At 38.2% G+C, this 24,641-nt stretch overlaps 1 non-coding gene across 1 annotated transcript; it reads right to left on the bottom strand.

The window, feature by feature from the left end:
- Positions 1-808: 808 nt before the first annotated feature.
- On the bottom strand, positions 809-952 carry LOC142437849 (small nucleolar RNA SNORA48). Its single transcript, XR_012782357.1, has one exon. It is a non-coding gene; the product is annotated as a small nucleolar RNA SNORA48 (small nucleolar RNA).
- Positions 953-24,641: the final 23,689 nt, after the last annotated feature.

Raw genomic sequence — 24,641 nt, 5'->3', positions numbered from 1 at the left:
ATGAACACATTGTTTCCTTATTGCTTATTGCTAGGTGGTGGGAAGAGGTAAAACAAAGCTGTCAACTCTACATTCTTTTGAAAATGACATTTGCAAATATAGCTTTCGCTCTTCCACTGCTGGGGCCACTTTAATCATTCTCTTCCCACAGCTGCCTGGAAAGACCCCCTTCCTCTCCTGGTCCTGGGGGCGGAGAAATGAAGCCCACTGGTCACTTAGTCCACTTCAAAAACAAAAAACAAACTCGGAACCGCATATTCGGTGCTTCTGAGCCTGTCCTTAGAGAGCTGCAGCTGTTTTCCTGCCCCAGACCCTTTTCCTTCAGAGCAGGGAAAGAAGCGGCTCTATTTATTGCTGAGAAAAATATGCATGTTCCTGCATTTGCAGCAATTAGATTTCTAAAACAGAATGCACTGAACTTGCATGACTCTGAGGTTAAGAAATAATAGAACATACGCCTGATTACTGACAAGATTTGTTTTTGTCCGTGTCTCATAATTTTAAAATTTATTCAAGTGTCATCGCTGATATTTTCATCAAAATCTGTTCCCTTTGAGTTTGCTGAGACAATAGGGTTGGCACAATGGATATAGATAATTTACTGTGCTCAAAGGGGACAATCTATAGTCTCTGGGTCCCTCCCGTCTTATGATTGGGTAAGGAATGGATAATGTAGTTCTGGTGATTCAGTATGAAACTTCTTGCCTTTTATATGAGAGACCTAGGTTCAATTCCCGGGTTCAAATGTACATAGGAGAATTTAATCTCAAATATAATGTAAGGCAATCATTTATTAAGTCTTTTTTTTTAATGTGCCCTAGGCATGAAACAGCTCTGGCCACGATCTAGGCATCAAGCTAGGATGAACAAAGGGCTGCCAGTCTGCTCTGCCCCTGACTGATATAAGAGCACCACCACCAATCAGGTGTCTCTTTGCCCATAGCCAGGGGATCATTTATTAAGTCTTAAAATAATTTTATTTAAATCAGCAAAAAGACACAGACACAGCATCTAGACGAAGGAGGCTATTAGCATGAGGGTAAATTGCATTAAAGGAATTAAAGCAGGGATGCCACATAAATAGGGCATGGAACAAAGGGAACAGTCACGAATTCATAATTGGTGGCTGATCAATATATCAGAGTTACAGTTGGGATCATAGAAACAGGAACAGGATCATGGGTGAGGCACGCAGTCATAGAGAAGGGTTTAAAAGATTGCTACCCGGCCTTCTGAGCAAGACATTCAGGATGAGACTGATGGGGCAAGAGTTAACACTACACGACCTTCTGTACCGTGCCCATTATGATGACCTCCATCAGGGCAAGCCCGTAAGGGAGACTGTCCCAACCTGGGCTGGCCTGAGAGGGGGGGTGGTAATCTACTTTCCAAGGCATTTTGCCTGACAACATGCTTATCCACATCCTTGGTTAATGATCAGAAAAAAATTCAATGGAGGGAGGGGAAAAAATGAGGAGCTGATACCAAGGGCACAAGTTGAAAGAAAATGTTTTGAAAATGACAATGCAACAAATGTGCTTGACACAATGGATGGATGGATGAATGGATGGATGGATGGATGGATGGATGGATGGATGGATGGATGGATGGATTGTGATAAGAGCTGTGTGAGCCCCCAGTAAAATGACTCAAACACAAAAGAAAGAAAGAAAGAAAATATTCGGTGGAGACCCAATCTATGTGGGGCCTCTGCAGTTGGATTGGGGCCATCCCTGCCATCCATAGCCCGTGGCAAACTAGAGTGCTCAGAATTTGTGCCCATCCTTTAAGCAAATGCACCTCTCAAAGAGTTATGATTCTTCTAACCACGAAGGTGTTATAGCCTCAATAGAGTTTTCAGATTAAAATGGATTAGGAAGAACGGTCTGAAAATGTAGACCCGAATATCAACCAATGAACCCCCTGTAGAACTTTTGGTAACAGGCGGTGATGTGAACAGATGCGCTACATGTCTCCTCTACAGCAAAGAGACGGGAAAATGTGGACAGAGGACAGACTGATAGCCCTGACTCTCCAAGAAGGGAAAAAGCAGGAGTCCAATCCGTAAAAGTTTTTCTGCAATCCTCCAATTCTCCTCTGGTTGAAATCAAATGGCTCTTCTTCCTGCAGCTCTGGGAACGTTCCCCCACAGCTGCACCCAGCTCAACGCTCTGCAGACCAACTCCTCCTACGTGGTAGAACCACGGAAGACATGGGGGCGCTCCCCGTTTTTTTATGGCCTTCAGTTGAACAGGACAGTGACTGCTACACCTGGGCACGTAGGTGTGCCCCCGAACCCCACCACTTACAAAGTGTAGCAGGGTAGCCTGACAAGGGCGCAGCACGCAGGCAGGAGCACCATGTAGCAGAGAATCTGACAAGGACCGTGAAACCAACTGGGAGACTGAAATATTTAGAATTCTCTTCAGCTGTCTCTCCAGTCCCTAAACAGTCACACGCTCCAGGTGTTGGAGCCGGAGTCCAGCCAAGTGGCTCTAGCACTGGGTTCGTACCTAGACTTTGACTCCCTGCACTGGTCTTGGGCAAAACACAGCCACTTGGCTGATTAAAATTTTTTTTCTCTTTCCTTCCTTTTTTCTGTGAGCGCTGGGGGTGTAGTGGTTACACTTTTGGTTCCCATCTGTATAGTTGGCAGTTCAAAACCACCAGCACCTCCGTGGAAGAAAGACTGGGCCTTCTAATCCTGTAAAGAGGAGGTAGGACACCCCTAGGGCGTCACTAGGAGTCAGCATTGACTCGATGGCAGTGAGTTTCAGTTTCGGTTTTCTTTCTTTTCCTTTAATGTTGATCAATTTCCGGCCACAAGCGGGGGGGATCAACCCTAATGTCCACACCTTCCGACATACACAGATGTCCGCCACAGGATGGAGTCTGGGGCAAAAACAGCTGCCAGGCTTTTGCTTTGCTTTTCCTTGTGTTTCTCTTCTTCTGGGTCTCTCCAGTGGAGAGACCCAGGCCACATGGAGGGGAGCATAGTAATCTTTAACTCCCCAGAGCCCCCTCTGGACAAGAAAGGATGGCAGCTACCACTGTCACACACCAATGAATACATACAACCATGTAGAGTCTGGGTGTCACTCTACGGTCACACTGGTGACTGAAAATAGAAAGCAGCAGCTGTTGGTCCTGGATATCCTGGCTGGTGTGGGGGGGAGTGCATGCTCATGTGGCTATTTGCAAGTTTATTTTATTCTGTTATTTTAAAATGTGTTGCTACTGTCATTGCTACTGCTGTTTGCTATTTATTTTGTGGTTCTGACAACTCTTTTTCTCACATCACATGATGAAGTCACATGTCTTCACACGCCCCAGTCACCCTCCCAGCGATAATCGTTTTACAATGATGTCTTGTAAACACCGTCTATCTCAATCCATGTGAGAAAGCAAGAGAAGCTCATTTAATTAAGTGATCAATATGCAGAGTCAAAGACCTTCCTTATGGTAAAAATAGTATTGGAGAAATTCAAAAGAATGATGTTCAGGTACTTTCAGTGGATGGAGAAAGATTAAGGGAACTCTGGCAGCAAAACAAAACAAAAACTGGGAGCCATATCCCCACCCCCTAAAAAGGACTCAGACGATAAAGAACATTAATATAAGAACATGGAATTAGACAATAATATAAAACAGTATAAAATTTTAAATGGAATGTTCAATTGAAGCATTGTAAAATTTACTTACAGAGCTTGAAGGTAAATCTCTTCATATTAATCTATGAGAAGAACAACCAATATAAAGAGCAAAATAGTTTGAAAACAGCCAGAGAATTGTGTGGGACATTATCAAGAGGAACTTCATTAGGATAGCTGACCAGGAAGAAACAAAGTAAAACACAGAGAAAATCGTTCAAGAACTCCTGGAATAAAAATTTTCATAACACCAGAAAAGAAGAGAAAATAACTGCTCATGAAACTGAAAGAACCCAAATCCAACAGAGAATGACAGACTCATATCTTAGACAGAATTTCCAATGTCAAGAACAAGGAGAGAATCTTGAGAGCAGTTTGAGAAAAAAAAAGAAAAAATTACCTACAAAGGGGAACCAATTAGAATGTTAGAAATTCTCAACAGAAACTATGCAAGCAAGAATGCAATGGAATGACATTTATAAAACTCTGAAAGAAAAGAAAATGCCAAGCAAGAAACTTATATCCAGCAAAACTATCCCTCAAATATGAAAGAGAAATAAATGTATCTCTAGATAGGGGGAATTCAAAGGAATTTAGGAAAACAAGACCAGTTTTACAAAGCAATTATATTGTACAGAGAATCAACACAATAGCATACATAAATCTGAGATCAACACACAAGCCATCATTAAGTAGAAACCAATCCTCTTAAAGCAATATGTGAAATGAAACAAACTTGCAGGACTAGAAATAGGGGGTGAGATATATTAATCATCAATGAAAAAAGTATTGGTTGTCATTGTGCTGAGGTGTTTATGATTTGAGTACTAATTCAATAGCAGATAACAATAATATAACAACCTTGATAAATGTGATAGTTGTTTCAAAATATACCCAAAACAGAATCAAACACTCAGATATGTCTTATGTAAGTCTCATTAGGCTCCATAAAGTCTATTAGGCACAGTAATATGTTTTATTTTCATATGTGCTTAAAATCCTTGAATCCTAGAACAAAAAATTGAAAGTGTACAGAGATAGGCAAAAGAGTGATTAAAGTAATCTTGTGGGTAGTATCGGTATATCCTTTTCCTGGGTCCTGGAAAATACTGGCTAACAATTTAACAAACAAGAATGTTAAGCTATTGTAAATTATTAGTCTATTGTATTATGTGACAGTTAACTATTGATTTATTCATTCATTTATATGACATATTTAGTGCTGGGAGCACACTTAATCAGGCAGATTTAACCAAAATATACAGTCATTTGTAAGGAAAAGCACCATGTCAACTGCAGGCAAGAACCTGAAAAAACTTAGCATTTTTCAGAAGCAATATTTACAGGTGGCTTACCCTCCTACAGTAATTTTTGAAGAATTCAATGTTTAAAATGGTTCAATAATAATTTTGTTGAATAATTACTAAATGCAAATCTAACCAACTTGCTGAACAGTATGAATTTAGTGAGAGGTTAAACAGGAAATGGTTTTATTCTTTGCAAATAACTACTTTGCTCCCTGCTCTGTTAAACCTGCCTTTTAAGGCAATTAATGATATCTTAAGCAAATCTCTTAGCTTTCAAGTCACTTTCCCTTCCACCTGCATTAATGCTGTTGGAAACCTCAACATCATATCCAACTTGGTTTACCTCATTCACCTTTCTCAGATCTTCCCAGACTTCAGTGGCCTCCACAGGGAGTTGCCCTACAAGGCTAAACTTGCAAAGTTGTGCAAAACGCTTGGATGTGGTCTTCAACTGGACCACAGACACACAGGGATTTGCAGGCACTTCCCCACCTCTTCTCAGTCTGGTGGGAAATGGCCTATTACTTCCGTTTGTTTTCCCAGGCTCTCCTTGGCTCTTTTCTTGGCTGCATCTTTGAGTCACTTAATTGGGCAGTGTGTGCGCATTCTGCTACTACTCTGGTTCACAATTGCCAGTCCTCTCTACGCCATGCATCAAAATCTTGTGGAAATGAAGTGTGAGCTATTAAAAATATACTTAGGGGCTTTGGGTTGTAGAGGAATCCCGGTTTCCCCGTGCTGTACACATTAGGCTGCTCTAACAACACATGATCAGTGGTTCAAAACAACCAGAGTTTCTATAGGAAAAGATATGGCTTTCTGCTCCATAAATATTTGCATCCCCAGCAAACCCCAGGGTAATTCTAATACCTCTTATAGGGGCTTCATGAGTCAGAACTGACTCAATGGCAGTGAATGTGGTTTGAAGGTGCAATGATTCAGGATCCCTGGCGGCACACTGAGTTACATGCTGGGCTGCTAACCACAAGGTTAGCAATTTAAATCGACCAGTTGCTCGCCTAGAGAGAGGTGGGTTTTTCTGCTCTGGTAAAGACCTATAGCCTTGAAGCCTAAAGAGACAGTTCTACTCTGTCCTATAGGGTCACTTTGATTAAGAATTGTGTTGATGGCAATGATGTTGGACATCGGAATACAATGATGTATTCAAGGAGCCCTGGTAGTGCTGTGGTTTAGTCATTGGATTGTAAATTACTGGGTTAGTCATTCAAGCTCAGCAGTTGCTGCACTCATAAGATAGTTGTCCTACATTTTAGTGAGTCAAAATGTACTGGTAATTTTTTTAAAGCTTATCTCAGTGGATTCATGTTATATTTGTCCTTTTGTGCTTGGCTTACTTCACTTAGTATAATTGCCTCCAACTCTCCCCATGTGATGATGTGCTTCGTGTATTCTTTTCTATGCTTTAGGGATGCATAGTACTCCATTATATGAATGTACCATAGTTGTTTAATCCAAACATCAGTTGATGGAAATTTAGTTTTTTTTTTCACCTCTTTGGGCTTGTGAACTGTGCCATGATGAACCCTGGGGCACAGATGTCTGGCCGTGATCTGTTTCTTCATTCTTCTAGATACATACCCAGTGGGGGATTGTTTCGTGATACGGTAACTTGATTTCCAGTTGTTTTAGACATTGTCAAATTGATGTTTATAATGGCTGTACATACCTACAAGACCACCAGCTGTGGATGAGAGTTCCTATCTCACTAGAGTCCCTCCAACACTTGTTGCTTTCTGATTTTTTTAATTGGGCTATCTTGGAGAGTGTTAGGTGGTATCTCATAGATGCTTTAATTTGCATTTCCCTTATGTCAAATCATCAGGAGCATTTTCTCATATCTTTATTGGCCATTCAGATTTCCCCCCTCGTGAAACTTCTGTTTAGGTCATTTTCCCAACTCCTCAATGGACTTTTATATTATTATTATTATTATTATTATTTCTTTTTATAGGGTAGCAGAGTATTGCAGGTTTTAGTACTCAGGCCTTGGTCTGATGTTTCGTTGCTAAAGATGTTTTCCAAGTCTGTGGGCTCTCTTATCACTCCCTTGGTGAAACTGTTCAATGTACATAGATGTTTTTACATCAGTGTACCCCACTGGTCAACTTGTGCTTCCTCTGTGTTTGTATCCTCCCTGTTTTCTGATAGCCTATGGATTCCCTGCACCAAAGTTCCCAATTCATGGGTTTGTCCCAATTCATTGGGTTTGTCCCAATTCATGACCCTAATAATATGGGGTTTTACCTTGAGGTCTGTGATCCACCCTGAATTTCTTCTTGTGCAGGAAGTGAGGTAAGGGTCTTGCTTCACGTTTCTGTAGGTAGATATCCATTTATTTTCAGCCCCACTTGTTGAAGAGGGCATCTGCTTTCTATCTGATGTTTTGGAGTTGTTACTTAAGATCAGCATCTGTATGCTGATGATTTCATTGCTAGGTTTTCAGTTCTTTTCTGGCTTTTTCCTTCTTGAGGAGCTCTCTGCTAATTCTGGGCTTCTTCCCCCTTCATATGAAGTTGGGATGTCTATTCTTTGAAGAAAGATGTTGGTATTTGCATCAGGATAGCGTTAAAATTATGTAGTGCCTTGATTAGGGCTCACATCTTTACTATATTTAATCTTTTGATCCATGAGCATGGGATATTCTTCCACTTGTGGAGGTCACTTTTGATTTCTTGTAATAGTGTTCTGTAGTTTTCCTCATACAAATCTTGTGTTTCTTTGATTAGGTATAGCTCTAGGTCTCTCAATTTGTGCTTGGTTATTGTGAAATATACTACCATTTTTATCTCCTCTTCAATGGTCTCATCCAATGTATATAGTGATCTGATAGACTTCTGTTTGCTAACCTGTGTCCTGTCACTCTGCCAAATTCCTCTTTTATTTCCAGCACTCCTTTTCTGGAGTGTTTGAGGTTTTCCATATATAAAATCATATCATCTGTGAATAACAATGGTTTCACCTCTTCTTTCCCCAGATGAATACCTTTGATGTCTTTCCTTTCCCTTATGTTGTTAGTTAGGACCTACAATATGATGTTAAATAAAAGTGGGGACAAGGGGCATGTTTGTATGGTCTGTTTTTCAGTAGGTTCGCTTTAATCTCATTTCCATTAACTGCTACATTGGCTGTTGGTTTTTCATATATAGCTTGTATTATGTTGAGGAATTTTCCTCCCATTTCTATCTTTGTGAGTGTATTAAAGAGGAATGGGTGTTAGATATTATTGAATCATGTGGTTCTTCTCCTTTTTCTTGTCAATGTGGATCATAATGCTGATGGACTTTTGAATGTTGATCCATCCCTAGAATAAATCCCACCTGGTCATGGTGACTTTTTCACTTTATATACTTTTGTATTCTATTGGCCAATATTTTGTTGAGGATTTTTGCACTGTTGTTATTTAGAGATATCGGTCTATAATTCTCTATCCTTGTGGGATTCTTGCCCACTTCAGATATCAGTGCTACACTACCTTCATAAAAACAGTTTAAGAGTTTGCCAACTTTTTCAATGCCATGGAAAAGTTTGTGTAGGATTGGTGTCAGTTGTTTCCAGAATACTAGCTAGAATTCTGCTGTGAAGTCATTTGGCCCAGGGGATATTTAGTTGGTATTCCCTTGATAACCTTGCATATTTCTTCTATTGCTACAGGTCAGTTGAGGCTCTTGATGTCCATCTGGGATAGTCCAGGGAGGATTGCTTTTCAAGTATTTGCCCATGTCTTTCAAGTTGTTGAATTCATTGGGTACAAGCCTTCATAGCAAAGTGTAATTAGCCTTTTAATTTCATTAGTATCTATTGTAATTTCCCTGTATCATCCCTCATTATAGCTACTGATATCGGTTCCTTCCTTTCTTTGGTTAAGTTTGCCAGCGGCTGATCAATTCTGTTAATCCTTTCAAAGAACCAGCTTTTGTTTTGTCTGCATTGATTTTTTGCATTTTTTCTTCTTTTCCTCTCATTTATCACTTCCCTGATTTTTACTATTATTATTTTCTATTGCTATCAGTAGGATTTTCCTGTTGTCTCTGCTCTAATTGCTGGAGGGGTTTGTGCCAGCATATCAATCAAAAGTCTCTCTTCCTTTTTCCTTTGTACACTTATCGTGATCAATCTTCCACTAATAAATGATTTTGCTGTGTCCCAAAGGTTTTGGTAAGTTGTAATCTCATTCTTGTTGGTTTCTAAAAGCTTCCTTATTCCGTACATGTTCTGGGCCAGTATCCACTTACTTTGTAGCAGAGAATTATTCATCCTCCAATTGTTTGCCCTTGTTTTCTTTATCATCCTTTTGTTGTTTTCCAGTCTTATCTCATAATGGTCCCAGTAGGAAGTCTGAGTGACCTCTATGTGCTTGAATTTATATAGGCTTGACTTGTGTCCCAGCATGTGATCTATCTTCAACTATGTGCCAAGTGGACTTAAAACGATTGTGATTTTTTTCCTCTTTTTTTTACATTTGCCTGCAGAGCTCTGAAAATGTCTATCAGAACAAGTAGTCTAATTGTAAATTTTAGTTCTGTAGCTTCCTTGTTAAGCTTTCTTTACCTGTAATTTCTCTTTCACCGAGTGAGGTGTATTAAAGTCACCTACTATGATTGTTGAGCCTAACCCACCAGGGGAAGTATTGGTTTATGTCTCCACAAGAAAAGGAGAGAGACCAGACCTGAGTTTGGTCTACCAAGCTTTGAAGGAAAATACCAGCATGTTGCAGTGAACTAAGAGATCACTGCAACAAACTTCATAGCTTAGACCTTTATTCCACAACATAAATTGTGACTAAACAATGGCTCTCACTAAATTGAATACCCAGGAATTAAATAGACTACATCTGTGCAAAGAAAAATTCAATATCATCAGCCAAGACCAGCGGCCTACATGTCATGATTTTCATTTGAAGAATATTACAGCAAGTCAACAAGAGCTAAAATATGACCTTGAGTACATTCCACCTGAATTTACCATCTCAAAAACAGATCTGACACATTGAACACGAATGAACAAAGGCCAGATAAGTTGTGTGATGACATCAAGAATAACAAATATAAAGAAAATAAATGGACATTAAGAAGATATGTTCAGTGGTTAGTGTTCACATGAACTTCTACCTGAATGAAAGTATAAGGCTAGAATCTAACCTATCAATCAGGTCATAGACTGATGATGCCTCCTTGGAGTTATAGCCTCTTTGTGTGAATCATAACAAAATATGGATAACATTGTGAAGAATGGGAATTCTAGAACACTCTGCTCATATGGATCCTGTATATAGATGAAGGGAGAGTAGTTTGAGCAGAACGAGGGAAGACTGCTCGATTTTAAATCAGGAAAGTTTTCTGTCAGGGTTATATTCTTTTTGCATATTTAATCTGAAGTCTGAGCAGTAATCTGAAAAGCTAGACTATATGAATAAGAATATGATATTGGAATTTGAGGAAGGCTTATTAACGATCTATGATATGTAGATGATCCAACCTTCTTAAATTAAAATAATTAGGGCTTGAAACACTTGATGATTCAAATCAAAGACTATAGTCTTCAGTGTGGATTGCAACTCAATGTAATGAAAGCCAAAATACAAGTGAACCAACAACCAACATCATGATAAATTGAGAAAATATTGAAGTTATCAAGAGTTTTGTTGTACTTAGATCACAGGAATGCTCATGAAAGCAGCAGGCAAGAGCTCAAATAATGGAGAAAATTATTAAAGACCCATTGAAAGAAAACTTCTTTACCATCAACAACAACAACAACAACAAAAAACAACTCCAGGAAGATATGCATTTAGGAAGTTGATCTGTCCTCAAAGAAGATAGAAATCAAAAGAAAAGCACCACAATATGTTATAACCAATCTCTCCAAAAATGAAAATCAAGGAAATCACCCCGAGAGTAGCTCAGGAAAAATGAAAAGCTAACTACAAAGTTAACATTTCAGCTAAGCCCAGATTTCCCACCAGAATCCCACAGGCAAGAGGCAAAAGCATGACATAAAAGAAGAAAAAAATCCAACCAAGTATACCCAGCAAAACTGTTCCTCAAGTAAAATAGGGCATTTCCTAGTAAACGGAAATTGAAGGACTTTGTAAAGTAAGACAAACTTTACCAAAAATGCTACGTGTTGTAATAGAGAATCAACAGCAGCAGACAACAGCCTGAGATTAACGTATACGACAACATCATTCAGAAGTCAACCCAGATATAGAGGTATCCAAAGTAAAACAGATGTACAAGATGGAAAATAGGGAACCGAAGATAACAATTCTTACTGCAGACAATTAAGGCACAAAGTAAACAGAGCTAATAATATAGATGCATAAATTTCAAATGTAGCAGAAGTCAAATAGATTTCTTTAAGAGGAAATTTTAAAAATCACAGGTTAATCTTAAAGACAATAAATCAATCTCATTAAATTAAACTATAAGAAATTCACAAAGACTTAGTATACACTAAAACAACAATGAAGAAAATGACAAGAAAGTTCACAAACAAAATAGGAGCACAGAAAATAGCATGGAATTTGGAGACCAGCAGCACCACCATTACAAAATAAGCAAGCAAGCAAACAGAAAGCATAGCATATCAAAATGGGAAAAATATATCAAGGTAAGGTAATAAAAATAATAAGAATGATAATATTAATTTTTGTTAAAATAAACAAGTTAAAATAAACTTATGCAAAAGTCTTGCTTAAGAGATAAAGAAGGGTATTATATAATGATAAGAGGGTCAATTGCACAAGAGGACATAGATATAACACCTGTACACTCAATGAAACCCTCTGGAAATGCATCAATCAAACTCTTACAGGGCTGAAGAGTGAAATAAGCAACTCTACAGCAATTGTAGAAGATGTTAATACACCACTCTCAATAAAGGACAACACTTTAGAAAGAAATTAATCAAATACATAGAAGAACAAACAATACAACCCACATACTTGATACCATAGACATATGCAGAATATTTCACTCATCAACAGCAAAGTATGCTTTATTTTCCAGCACACATAAAGCATTCTCCAGAACAGACTGTACACGTGGGCCAAAAATCACATCTCAATAAATATAAAAATAACAAGGTTTTACAAAGCATTTTCTCAGGGTACAGCGCTATAAAATTAGAAATAAAGTAGAGGAAGAGCAAAGACAAAAACAAAACTCATGGAACTCGAATAACACAGAGCTTAAAAAGAACTGAGTAATAATAATAATAAATGAGTACATAAAAAAGAGAGAACCAAATTTGACTAATTAATCCATCATCTCCACACATTAGAAGGAGAACAGCAAAATTAAGTATGAGCCTTCTTATTTTCTAATCTCTAAACCTACTATAAAGCCAGGGTACTCAAAACAGATTGTCCCTGGTACCAACAGAAATGAATTGAGAACCCAGAATTACACACATTCAACTTCAGAGAGCTGATCTTTGACAAAAGGGTCAAACATATTAACTGGGGGAAAAGTAGTCTCTTGAAGAAGTGGTGCTGTAAAACAAGAGTTTCTATTTGCAGAAGAATGACACAAAGCCCATGTCTAACTCCACATATGAAAACAAACTCAAGAAGAATCAAAAACCGAAATGTGAAACTTAGAGCTATTAAAAACACCAAAGGAAAAAAAATAGGGACAAATCAGGGGCTCTAATATAAGAAATAAATGCACAATAAAACACAACAAAAAATAAACACATGAAAGACAAAATAGGTAACAGAGACTTCTTAAAATTTAGGCAGAGGACAATGTAAGATATGAAAATAACTTATCAAGGGCTCATGAGGGAGGAAGGGTGGACAAGGGAGGTGGGAATGAGGAGCTGATATCAAGGGCCCATGTAAAAAGAAAATGCTTTGAAAATGATGATGGCAACATATGTACAAATGTGTTTGACCCAATAGATGAATGTATGGATTGTAATAAGAGACGTAAGAGCCCCCAATAAAAATTTTTAATAAAAAATCAGGCATTGGATGCATCAAGACTTTACCACAAACATAATAAATAGAACTCATTAACTGAGAATAAGATTTTTCAAATGATATTTTGGAAATAGACTAATCTCAAACATTTATAGAAAATTTCAATGCCTCAATAATTAAAAGGCAATCCAATTAAAAATATAGGCAGGGGACATGAACAGACACATCACAAAAGAAGCCATTCAAATGATCAACAAACATATAAAGAAATGCTTAGTATCATTTGCCAATCAAGCAATGAAAATCAAAACATGATACCACCTCAACTGAGTATTAATTTCTAGTATTAATAGAAAAGTTTAAAAACAAATAGAAAACAACAAATACTGCTGAGAGTATGGGGAAATCCAAACATTCCGGTCCCACTTTTGGGCTTATAAAACAGTACAGCCTCGGTGGAAAGCAGGGTAACACTTGCTCACGAATCTGGGAATGGAAAGACCAGATGACCCAGCCATTCCTTTACTTAGTGTAAACTTTAAAGCCATAAGAACCACAGCATAAATAGGTTTACGCATGCCTATTTCATCACAGCACTGTTTAAAATATCAAAAAGATGGAAACAGCACAAATGGATAAATAAAGTTTGGAACACTCACACAATGGAAAATTATGCAACATTTTTAAAAATTGATGGATTGGGGAAACAATTCATAACATAGAAGACCCTGAAGGTTATCATGCTGAGTGAAATTAGTCAGTCATAAATATTGTGTAAGACTATTACTATAAAATTTCAAGAAAAGATTTTCACACTAAAGGAGATATCTTTTGATGGTTATTAGAAGACAAAGGAAAGAGAGCAGAGGAGAATTCACAAGCTAGAATATTTGTAAGGGTTAAAGATAAATAATAATATTTCCTGGAAAAAATAGAGTATCCTTCAACTGTGGTGATCTATGAGTAGATGCTCATTTAAATATATGGAGTGAACATAAATGAGAGGGAAAATAGGATTAAATTACAGTATATGTATAGATTTGACAGAGGGTAGAGGTATGTGTGTACTTATCTTTACTTAAATGTATCCATGGGTCTGGTAGAGCATATGCAGGCAGAAAAGCCATGAATACTTCGTAGATATAGCCCAAATGCTCGAGGGAATGAATCACAGGGCCTGGGGAATCAGGATCAGCATCCCAAGGGACCTTCATTCAACTGAGAGAGCACAATTCACAAAGACAATGGTCTACGTTCTAGTTGGATAAATAGTGACTGGGGTCTTGAAGTGCATGAGCATCCACATCAGATGCAGTGAGAGGAAAGAAGAGAGATTAACATTGAAAGATGTCTTTCTACAAGGATTAATAGAAAATGCAAATATATGTGTCCACAGCCCTGAAACAAGAAGACTTAGATGTTTCTTGGAGCCCACTACCACTTGCTCTGAAAAGGATAACACTTGAAGGTCCTGGATAGAGTGGGGGGGAAATGTGACACAAAATTCAAAACTATAAAAAAAAAAAACAGGTTTATTGATGTGAGAGAGAGAGAGAGAGAGAGAGAGAGAGAGAGAGAGAGAGAGAGAGAGAACCGCCAAGCCTATGGCCTTTAGTCACCTTCAGGACGGGGACTTTACTCACCCTTGTACCCTTGGGGTGCTGTACCCAATACCAAAATTCAGTGTTTGGTAAAAAAAGATGAACTGATAGGCAAGAAACACCAAATAAGTGGTGGACCACTCAGGTCATAGCAATGTATACGCCAAAACAAAATTAATTATTGAGTGCAAAATTGATGATCTATTCTATAAACCTCCAACTAATTCACAAAAATGTTTGCAAAAAATTACTACACAAAACCTCTTTGAAGGGTTTCAGAGAAAGGATGTCACTTTGAGGAACAAGGTGCACCTGACCCTACCTCCTATGCATGTAAAAGCCGGACAATCGAGAAGAAGGATGGGGGAAGAACTGATGCATTTTAATTATGGTGTTGGTGCAGAATTGTGAAGGGGCCCTAGACTTCCAGGAGAACAAATGAATCTGTATCAGAAGGACAGTCAGGATTTTCCCTAGAAGTCAGACAGGTTAGACTTCATCTCACATACTTGGACATACCATCAGCAGAAACTATTCCCTGGAAAAAGACACATCATGCATGGTAGAGGGTCACTGAAAGCATGAAGTCTCTAAAGATTATGGATTGACCCAGTGATGGCAACAGTTGACTCCAACATCACAATTGTGAGGGTGGCTGAGGACCAGGTAGCATTTCATTCTGTTGTACAATGAATCACTTTGAGTACAAACTGACCTGATAGCACTTAATGAGACAACACGAGGAGTCAGTATTAGCCATATGGAAGTGGGATTTTTGATTTTAGATAATGATTCAGTTCTTTAAAACTTTTGGGCATTCCCTCATTTGTATCCTCTTGCTACTAAGCTTTCCTTGTTCAGAAACAGGGTATTGACCAGATGGCTAAAGACTAACTACCTTGCACTATGACTATCTGGCTTATGATAAATGCATGCACTTGTGTTATGTTTTGCAGCGGGCTGCTGCAATGCTAAGCAACGGACAAAATGTGCAAACCTTGCTTTGCTGCTTATAGTGTAGTAAGGACCTGCATGAACCTCATTGCCACCTGGAAGTAGATCTAGTCCTCACTTTCTTCTATGTTTTTCTTGTCATCAATTATCTAAGTGGCGCACTTGCCAACCTTTAGCCTACCAGAGATGTGTTACTTGTTTACAATTTATAAGAGCTGTCCTTCAGATTAACTGTTACCCAACCCCTCTCGTAATTAACCACCCTGACCTAAATCAGAGTTAAATTAACCAAAAGACATCAGTCTTTTACACTCCCAGATAGCAAATGCCAGGCCTGCTGTATCTCATTTGTCTCTAGTGGATTTGCTAACCCACTAGAATGGCACACAAAATTCACAGCAACTATCTATACTTCTGGATACCAATTTTGTATAATCAGATAGGGTACTAATAAATAGATACATCAGGAGAGGTTTGAGAGGTTTCCCAGCATGATATGTCCCTTGTGCCAGAGTATACCCCACTCCTCAAAAAGCTCATGATCTCAAAACTCCAAGAGGCTTGTGAACTTCTATTTCCAAGCCTTTTATTGGGTTTATTGCATAGTCTCAATCAGGGATTCATTGCACACTCATGATCAATTGTCTCAATGAATATGCATGAATGATTGCGTCACAATCATAGTACACTTTCTTGAGATTAGCTTACCAGGTGAGGTCTTCAGGAATCCTGCACATTTTCGCACATAGGACTCACTTGTGAGGTGTCCAGCTGCTCAGCAAAGGTCTAGCAATTAAACCCGTCAGACAATCTGCAGGAGAGAGATATGGCATTCAAATTACCTGAAGATTCTGAAACCTTATAAGGCAGGTCTCCTTGGTCATGCAAGCCAACTAGGATTTCAAATACTGTTGCTGGTATGAGGCCTGGTTTGATTTTTGCAATGTGCTGGGTTGTTTGTAAAACAAAAGCACTTAGATTGCTTTATTTCAGCAATGGAAGACAAATTCCTAGTGGACTGCTTTGTAGCACTCATGCAAATTCCTTCACTGTGGACTTCTCTTTACTTTCAAAATTTCCCCAAGGATTCTAAGAGGACAATAGGAAGACATGGAAGAATATTTCACATTCACATTTCTATTCATGAAATGAGATGTTAACCTTGCCTTCAAATAATGAACTAATCAGTGAATAACATTTGTATTTTTAAAATTCTAACCTTTTTATTGAAATATAATTTACATATCATAAAATCAAATGGTTTAAACATATTGTTTTGAAATATGTAAGCATCATCACAATAAAATTTTAAATATTTTCTTTGTCCTTGTACTCAGTATTATTAGTTTCTCCATTTCTCCATCCCTAATTTCCCCTACCATAACTTTATTAATCCAAGTACTCTAGATATTTATGGAACCTGGATTTCATATAAAGACACACACACACATGATAACAAACTCATCAACAATAACAGTATCAAAGAACAGACCCCAATCAAAAAGAAAACAGAAACAAATACAACTAGCACAAATTTAAACTAAAAGTCAAAAGATAGAACAAATGATGAGGTGTTAAATTTTACCTGAATCACCTCTGCATTAATCTACTTTATATGTATGCAGTCTGTCTGATAGCAAAGTTATTCACATCCGTAGTCAAGGTCCAGAGGGATTCAAAGGTAACTATTCGCACGGGGATCCTGCAAGTGAATTTGCAGCTGTGGATCATAACAAATTTTGGATAACTTTTAGAAGAATGGGAATTTCACTACACTTCGCTGTGCTCATGCAGAAAATGTGCATATATCCCGAGGCAGTTGTGAGAACAGGACAAAGGAATACTGAATAGGTTCGAATTACAATAGGTGTGTGATATCCAGACTGTATCCTCTCACCAAACTTGTTCAAACTGTCTGCAGAGGAAATCATCGGATACCTGGATGTAAGAAGAAGAATGTGACATCAGGACTGGAAGAAGGCTTATTAATAGCCAGTGATACACAGATGACACAACCTTGCTTGCTGAAAGTAGGAGGACTTGAAGCACTCGCTGCTGTTGATCAAGGATTGTAGCTTTTGTATGGATTACAACTCAATGCTAACTGAACCGAAGCCCTCATAACTGGGCCAATACGCATGTAGCATCACGATAAATGGAGAAAAGATGGAAGTTGTCAGACTTTGTCTTCCTTGGATCAATAATTAATGCTCATGGAAGCAGCACTTAAGAGATAATAACTGTTTTGAATTAGGTAAATCTGATGAATAAGATCTCTTTAGAGCATTGAAAACAGAATGTTACTTTAAGGACTAAGGTTCACCTAACCATGGTATTTTCAATTGCACCATATGCATGTGAAAGTTGCACATTGAATAAGGAAGACCAAAGAAAAATTACTGCATTTTAATTATGATCCTGAAGAAGAAAGAATATTGAAAATACCATTAATTGTAAAGGACAATTGATCTAACATGGAAGAAGTATTGGCAGAGTGTCTTTAGAGCCAAGGTTGGCAAGACCTTGTCTTACATATGTTGGGTATGTTGTTGGAAGACAGCAATCTCTGGAGATGGGCATAGTGCTTGGTAAAGTAGAAAGACATGGAAAGAGAAAGGTCCTTAGAGAAATGGATTGTCACAGTCCTACAACAATGGGCTCAGGCATAGGAACAAGGGTGAGGATGGAGCAGGCTTAGGCAGTGTTCCCTTGTGCATAGGGTTTCTGTGGGTGAGAACTGACTGGATGGAACATGGCAACATATGATCTCAGAGAATATTAAGAAAATGAAAATGTATATGTACTAGACATCTTTTTAGACTTAACTACAAAGATTGTTGACTGGCCTGTAAAGATTAAAACTATGTGACTGGACTCTATGCATGCAAGCAATGAGGCTTAGAGTTAGGACAAAATTTTCAATAAATCTCATGCACAAAGTCAGAACTATGCCTTCTGGACTAAGGTATTATCCAGAAGAATCAACTAGAGTATGAAAATAGCAAATATATGGCAATCTATGTGGACCGAGTTTAAACCAAAGTCCAATACTTTCAAATCCACAACTTTGGAATAGTAGTAATCTGTTTCTTCTCACACAGGGTATTCTGTTTTGAAACCAGGATGTACTTTAGTTCCTTTAATCTGCTACAGGTGGGTTTAAGATAAAGACCAGTTCACTTTGTGGGGTTTCCAAATCAGATCATTCTGGTGTGGCCTATGAAGGATGTTGTGCATCTCCCTAGAGGACTGAGGCTAAAGTTACCAAAGGCTGTGTAGAGATTTAGTTAAAAGTGCCACATTGGGAACATACCATGGGTATTCTCCCTTTGAGGGTCTACACAAGTAGTGTTAAGTGTTTTACCTATGGCAGTCTGTCCCACCTAGCTTACCAACCCACAAAAGTGAGACAGACATGACCATTACCTTCTCCTCACCGGCTACTCCCCTCCACCTCTGGATTTTAATTTCCATTAAGGTTCACTAAATGCCCTTGTAGGAGAGTCTGTTGGTTTGGGATGGCTGTGGAACAAGATTATATGGCAGAAATGGATTGATTTTTTTCATTCTCCTCAAACACGAGAGACTGGCTGAGGTGAGGCCTCCTTTGTTGAAGTGCTTTTTAAGATGAACAAATATGGGTGTGCTGTATGGATCATGCACCATCCGTCTGTCAGTTTGTCATATTGTGATGACTAGTACATTGTTGTGATGTTGGATGCTCTGTCACTGGTATTTCAAATGCCAGCAGGGTCACCCAAAGTGAACAGGTTTCAGCCAAGCTTCCAGACTAAGAACGGGCAACAGAAAAAGACTTGGCTCTCTACTTTGTAGGAAGTGGTTAGTTTCTGAAAACTTTATGCATAGTTTTAAAACATTGTCAGATATTGAAGACTTAAAGAGCAGAAGCATAACATTATTGGAGACAGTGCCAGAAAATAGGCCCTTCAGGTCCAAAGGCCCTTGAAATATTACAAAGGGAGCTGATTTCTTGGAGTGAGGTCAACCATGGTGATGTGAGTCAGGGAAAGCCTGCGGAATACAGCCTCCAGGATCTTCATTTGCTGGTAGGGCATGACTCAAGGTTAGGAGAAACAGCTGCAAAAATCTGCTATTGATCAGAACTTGGAATATACAAAGTATGAATCTACTGGAAGTATTAAAAAATGCATAAGGACCCCTATCCTAGTCATTCTGATCTTAAATGGACTCTGGTATTGGCCATTTGAATCAGAAAATTATATGATTTACTCAGCCAAAAATACCACAATCAAGAGGAATGTTATGGCATTCATTGGGAAAAAAAAGACATTGCAAACTCCATCATGAAGTACAATGCTATCTATGATAAGATTTTATCCATCCACCTTCATGGAAATCTAATAAAAACAACTACTATTCTGGTGTGCATATAGTCATTATGGATTATAACTTACTTAATGGCACTTAACAACAACATATGAATCATGAAGGAGCTCTGGTGACATAGTGGTTATGCCTTGCAGAAAGATGAGATTTTATAATCCTGTAAAGAGTTGCAGTCTTGGAAATCCATAAAGCAGTTCTATATTGTTATATAGAATCACCATGATGCATGAGTCATAATGGACTCAATTGCAGTGAACGTGGTCTTAAGTGGATCATATGCATTAGACAAGCATATCACCTCATTGCTTGGGTGATTAGATTAGAAGATTACATGACCTGAGAACAGATGCCTTCTTTGCCTTCTTATTTATCTTAATAGTAATGATCTTATACAGTATTTGCCCTTTTGTGATACAGTATTTGTCCTTTTGTGGTTAACTAACTTCACTCCTGGGTTCTGGCCTAGGAACAGTTGCAAGGATGGTGAAAGACCATGTAGTGTTTCCTCTTGCTGTGCATAGGGTTGCTATATATCAGAACCAACTCAATGGTACCCAACAATAAAACATTTTACTCAGCATAATGAACTCAATGTCTATCCATGTCGTTAGTTGCTTCTTAGGTTCATCATCATTTTTCAGGGATGCATAGTAGTCCATTGTGTGTATGTACCAGATTTTCTTCATCCATTCTTCCTATGATGAACATTTAGGCTGTTTAAAGCTTCTTGCTATTGTGAACTGTACTGTAATAGACATGGGAGAGCATACATCTGTTCATGTTGTTTCTCTTCCTTCTTTCGGGTATATATATATTTATATACCTGTGTTAGTGTGGGTAGACTTGAGAAACAAATCCACATAAAGGCATATGTATATAAGAGAGAGTTTTAAATAAAGGGTAAGTGTACATTAAGAAAGCATCCCAACCCAGTGCTGTCCAAGCCCATAAATTCAACGTTAGCCCATATGTCCGACACTGATCTACAAAGTCCTCCTCAATCTCACAAAACACATGCAAGAGGAAAGATGAATCAGTGGGTGTGTAAGCATCTCAGTGCTGTCAGGAGTCTCCATGTGGCTGCTTCAACACCCAGGGCTGCATCAGGGTAGGTCCATGTGACTTCTTCTCAGGAATGTTTCACAGGAAGTGAGCCTTGCCAGCCGAAACAGGAAACTAAGGCAGCTTCACCCTGGCCCATCCATCAGAGAGCAAGAGACCTGAGAACTAGAAAGTCAAGGCTCACTGAGTCATTTATTTCTCTTTCAACGAATCCCACATGTGTTTATCGGCCAGGTTGGCACAATAAACCTTAACTATCTCAATCCACCCCTTGCCAACTTGGCACCTATACATAATTCTTTAGCCTAACAATTGCAGTTAAGTAACACTTACACCTTAATCCTATGAATATATTTCCCCACCTATGAAAGTTTGTACGCCAACAACTACATGCCTTTATCCCCAATTTTGGGCATCCAATTTCTATACTGCCCATTTACATCAACCCAGTGCTCTGAGGAGACAATCATATTTTTCGATGTAAAGAATCTTCATTCCAGTTGGAACCTTGTGAAGTCTGCATTCATAAGCAAAGTCAAGCTAGGACAGGCCATACATAAATTGAGCAACAATATGCACCAGTTCACAGGCTCAAAAATCTCTTCATCAAGTCGGGTTCTGGTCAACTCAATGTGGGCTGCCTCAATACACAGCCGAGGTATTGCTATGTTGTATAGGATTTTGATTCTCCTTTGTTGTAGTTAGCACCATATCACTTTCCACCATGGCTGTACATATTTACAAGCCCTTCAGCAGTGTATGATCTCTCCAAACCCTCTCTAGATTTTGTTGTTTTCTGTTTACTTTTCTGGTTGTTTTTATTTGGGTCATCTTTTCAGGTATTGGATTTGCATCTTCTGGGTGGCTAGTGATCATGAGCATTTTTTATGTGTTTGTAGCAATTTGAATGCCATTAGCATCAGTGATCTGTGCTTAAATTTGAAAAATAGTTATATTAACAAGATTTTCTTGCACACAAATAAATATTACCTTATCAAAGGCAGCACTGTACTTCAAGAAAGATCAGGGAATATTATTTTTGATGATGAATGGTATCAGTTTTCAATCCAGGGACAGAAAACTATATAATTGTGTGATGCAAAATGACGAACGGCAGTTTATTTCTGCTCAGTAATGCACAGGATATCATGGGTACCATTTCATTTATGAGGACTTCCAGATTTCCTAGATTCATACCTTCAATACATTATGTTCTGATTGAGGGTGACTGCTTGCAGTTGTTTCTTCATATTTTGAGTCATGGCCAATCAGCCAATAAAGGTTTCAGACGCTTTACTCCATCAGAATCAGTGTGGCTGACTTTCCTTTGAGAAGGTAACTCTTCCCAGGTTGTATTTTTAGTGACTTCCATCAGATGGGCTCAATGCCCAGCACTATTTCACACAATGCTTTAATGATACTCTTTGGGTTTTCCATGACAAATTCCTCTGAAGGGTGGCTTATAAAAATACACTCTGAAGAAGAGCAATCTATTCCTTCTTCACAGTGTGTTCTTAGTCTGTAAACTTCCCTGAAGTCTGTTCAGTTTAGGTCTCCCTGCTGGTATTTGAAATGGAGTTTCATATCTTCCAGCATAATAGCAACACACAAGCCACCACAGTATTAAAAACTGATAATTTTATTATGCATTAAATGTCCTAATTTGGGGGTTAAATATTTCTTCACTCGATTGCCTTGAGCAAGCAGACCACTTAACCTCAACCTTAGTTTCCTCAAACTGGGAGCTAACAATTATTTACCTACCTGAGAAGAGTGTACGGATTAATTAGTTAATGTTTATAAAGGGTTTTAAAAAGGAAAGGATCTGAATATATAGTGCTATTAATAGTACAGCCTCTCAAATTGATTTTAGTGTTTGAGAACATTGTGAGTTTCATCTAGCATTCTGCCATGGTTGCTATGTCGGTAGAATGAATTCATAATCCATTGTTTTCCTCTGGGATATTGTGCTCATAAAACTACAAAGACTATATTACAGAACATATCCAAATTCTTATATTAAAGAGATTGTTGGTATTGCGGACCTAGAACAAGAAATTTATATCCAAATGCCTTCATTAAAAAAGAAGAAGAGGGATATGGAAATGGACAGAAGGGATTAAAAAAATCAATACCTACCCCCAACCAAATAAAAAAACAAAAACCCACTGCCATTGTATTCATTCTGAATTATAACAATTCCTTCAACATAGTAGAACTGCTTCTTCCAGTTTCTGAGACTATAAATATTTCTAGGAATAGACAACCTCATCTTTCTTTTGGGAAGTGGGTTTGAACTGTGAAACTTTTGGTTGACAACCCATTGGTTAGTCCACTGTACTCCTATACCCCAAACCAAACTGTGCCTTTCTGGCAATTCTAACTCAAAGTGACTCTGAATGGAGTTTCTGAAGGTTTGCAAATCTTTATTGGAGCAGATATCCTTATTTTTCTCAGCAAAGCAGTTGGTGGGTTTGAATCTTAACCTTGTGCTATAAATCCCATACTTAACCCAAAGTGACATCAGGCCTTTTATTAAAAATGAATACATAAACAGACAAACAAATAAATAAACCCATCACCATCAGGTCAGTTCCAACACTTAGTAACCCTATATGGGTTTTCCAACGCTGTAAATCTTTACAGAATAGAGAACCACAACTTTCTTGCAGGGAGTGACTGGTGGGATTAAATCCATGACTTTGTCCAACACATACTCAGCGTTACCTCCTATAACTTACCTTACATTAATCCATATTTTATTGTTTTCCAGGCACAATTTTAGTTGCTTTATTTTTATTAATTCATTTAATCTGGACATCTATTATTTGAGTTAGGTACTTAGTTTTCCCTTATTTTACAGAATCCCTTGTTGTACAGTAGTTGTTGATTGATAGAACCAGTATTTAATCAGAGTTTGAAATCTTTTACTTTAATCATCTGGACTTTTATGTCTGGACATCTACCACCCACCTGTCAGTTTGTCAAACTGTTATGGCTTGCATTTTGCTCTGATCTGGAAGCTTTGGAAATTGGTATTCCGAACACTAGCAGTTTCACTCACTCAAGGAGTTTTCATATTAAGGCAGATATGGAAGGAAGACCTGACACTATACTTCTGAAAATTAATTAAGAAAAACTCTATATATCATATAAAAATATTGCCTAATATTGTTTTGGGAAATGAGGCCCCAAGACTGAGAATCACTCAAAAGTCACACTAACCACAATAGGACTTGAGGATCCTGAAGATTGTGAACCTGGTATAAGATCAAATAACCTTCCATTTCGTTGTACATAAGATCACCATGAGATGGTGCTAATTAGCAAAGTATGAATACAGACAATCAAATCTATTTGTCCTTAGTTACACTACCCAAAGCTTTTTTAATGAAAAAAATCATTTTATTGGGTTTCTTACAACTCATAACAATCCATACATCAATTGTATCAAGCACTTTGTACATATGTTGCCATCTTCAAAGCAGTGAAGTCCCCAAGGAATCCTGAAAATACACTTCTGACTCAGGGGCAGGGCTGGGCACCTCCTCACACTCTATCAGAAAACATTAATCAGGGTCAGCAGCAATACCTGAAACTATGTATAGACTATTTTCCCCCTTGGTGTCTATCTATATAAAAGAGGCAGTATTCCTTACAATCCCAAGGAGGCAAAAACAAGACTAATGTTCCAGGGAGACGTGGTAGACCAGGAGGTACAGGGAAGGGAGGGGGGAGCCAACAAACCCAGGGA

Source organism: Tenrec ecaudatus, chromosome 1 (assembly GCF_050624435.1).
Source record: "Tenrec ecaudatus isolate mTenEca1 chromosome 1, mTenEca1.hap1, whole genome shotgun sequence".
NCBI lineage: Eukaryota > Metazoa > Chordata > Mammalia > Afrosoricida > Tenrecidae > Tenrec > Tenrec ecaudatus.
The sequence above is the reverse complement of the archived record's forward strand: the minus strand, read 5'-3'. Positions and strand labels throughout refer to the sequence as shown.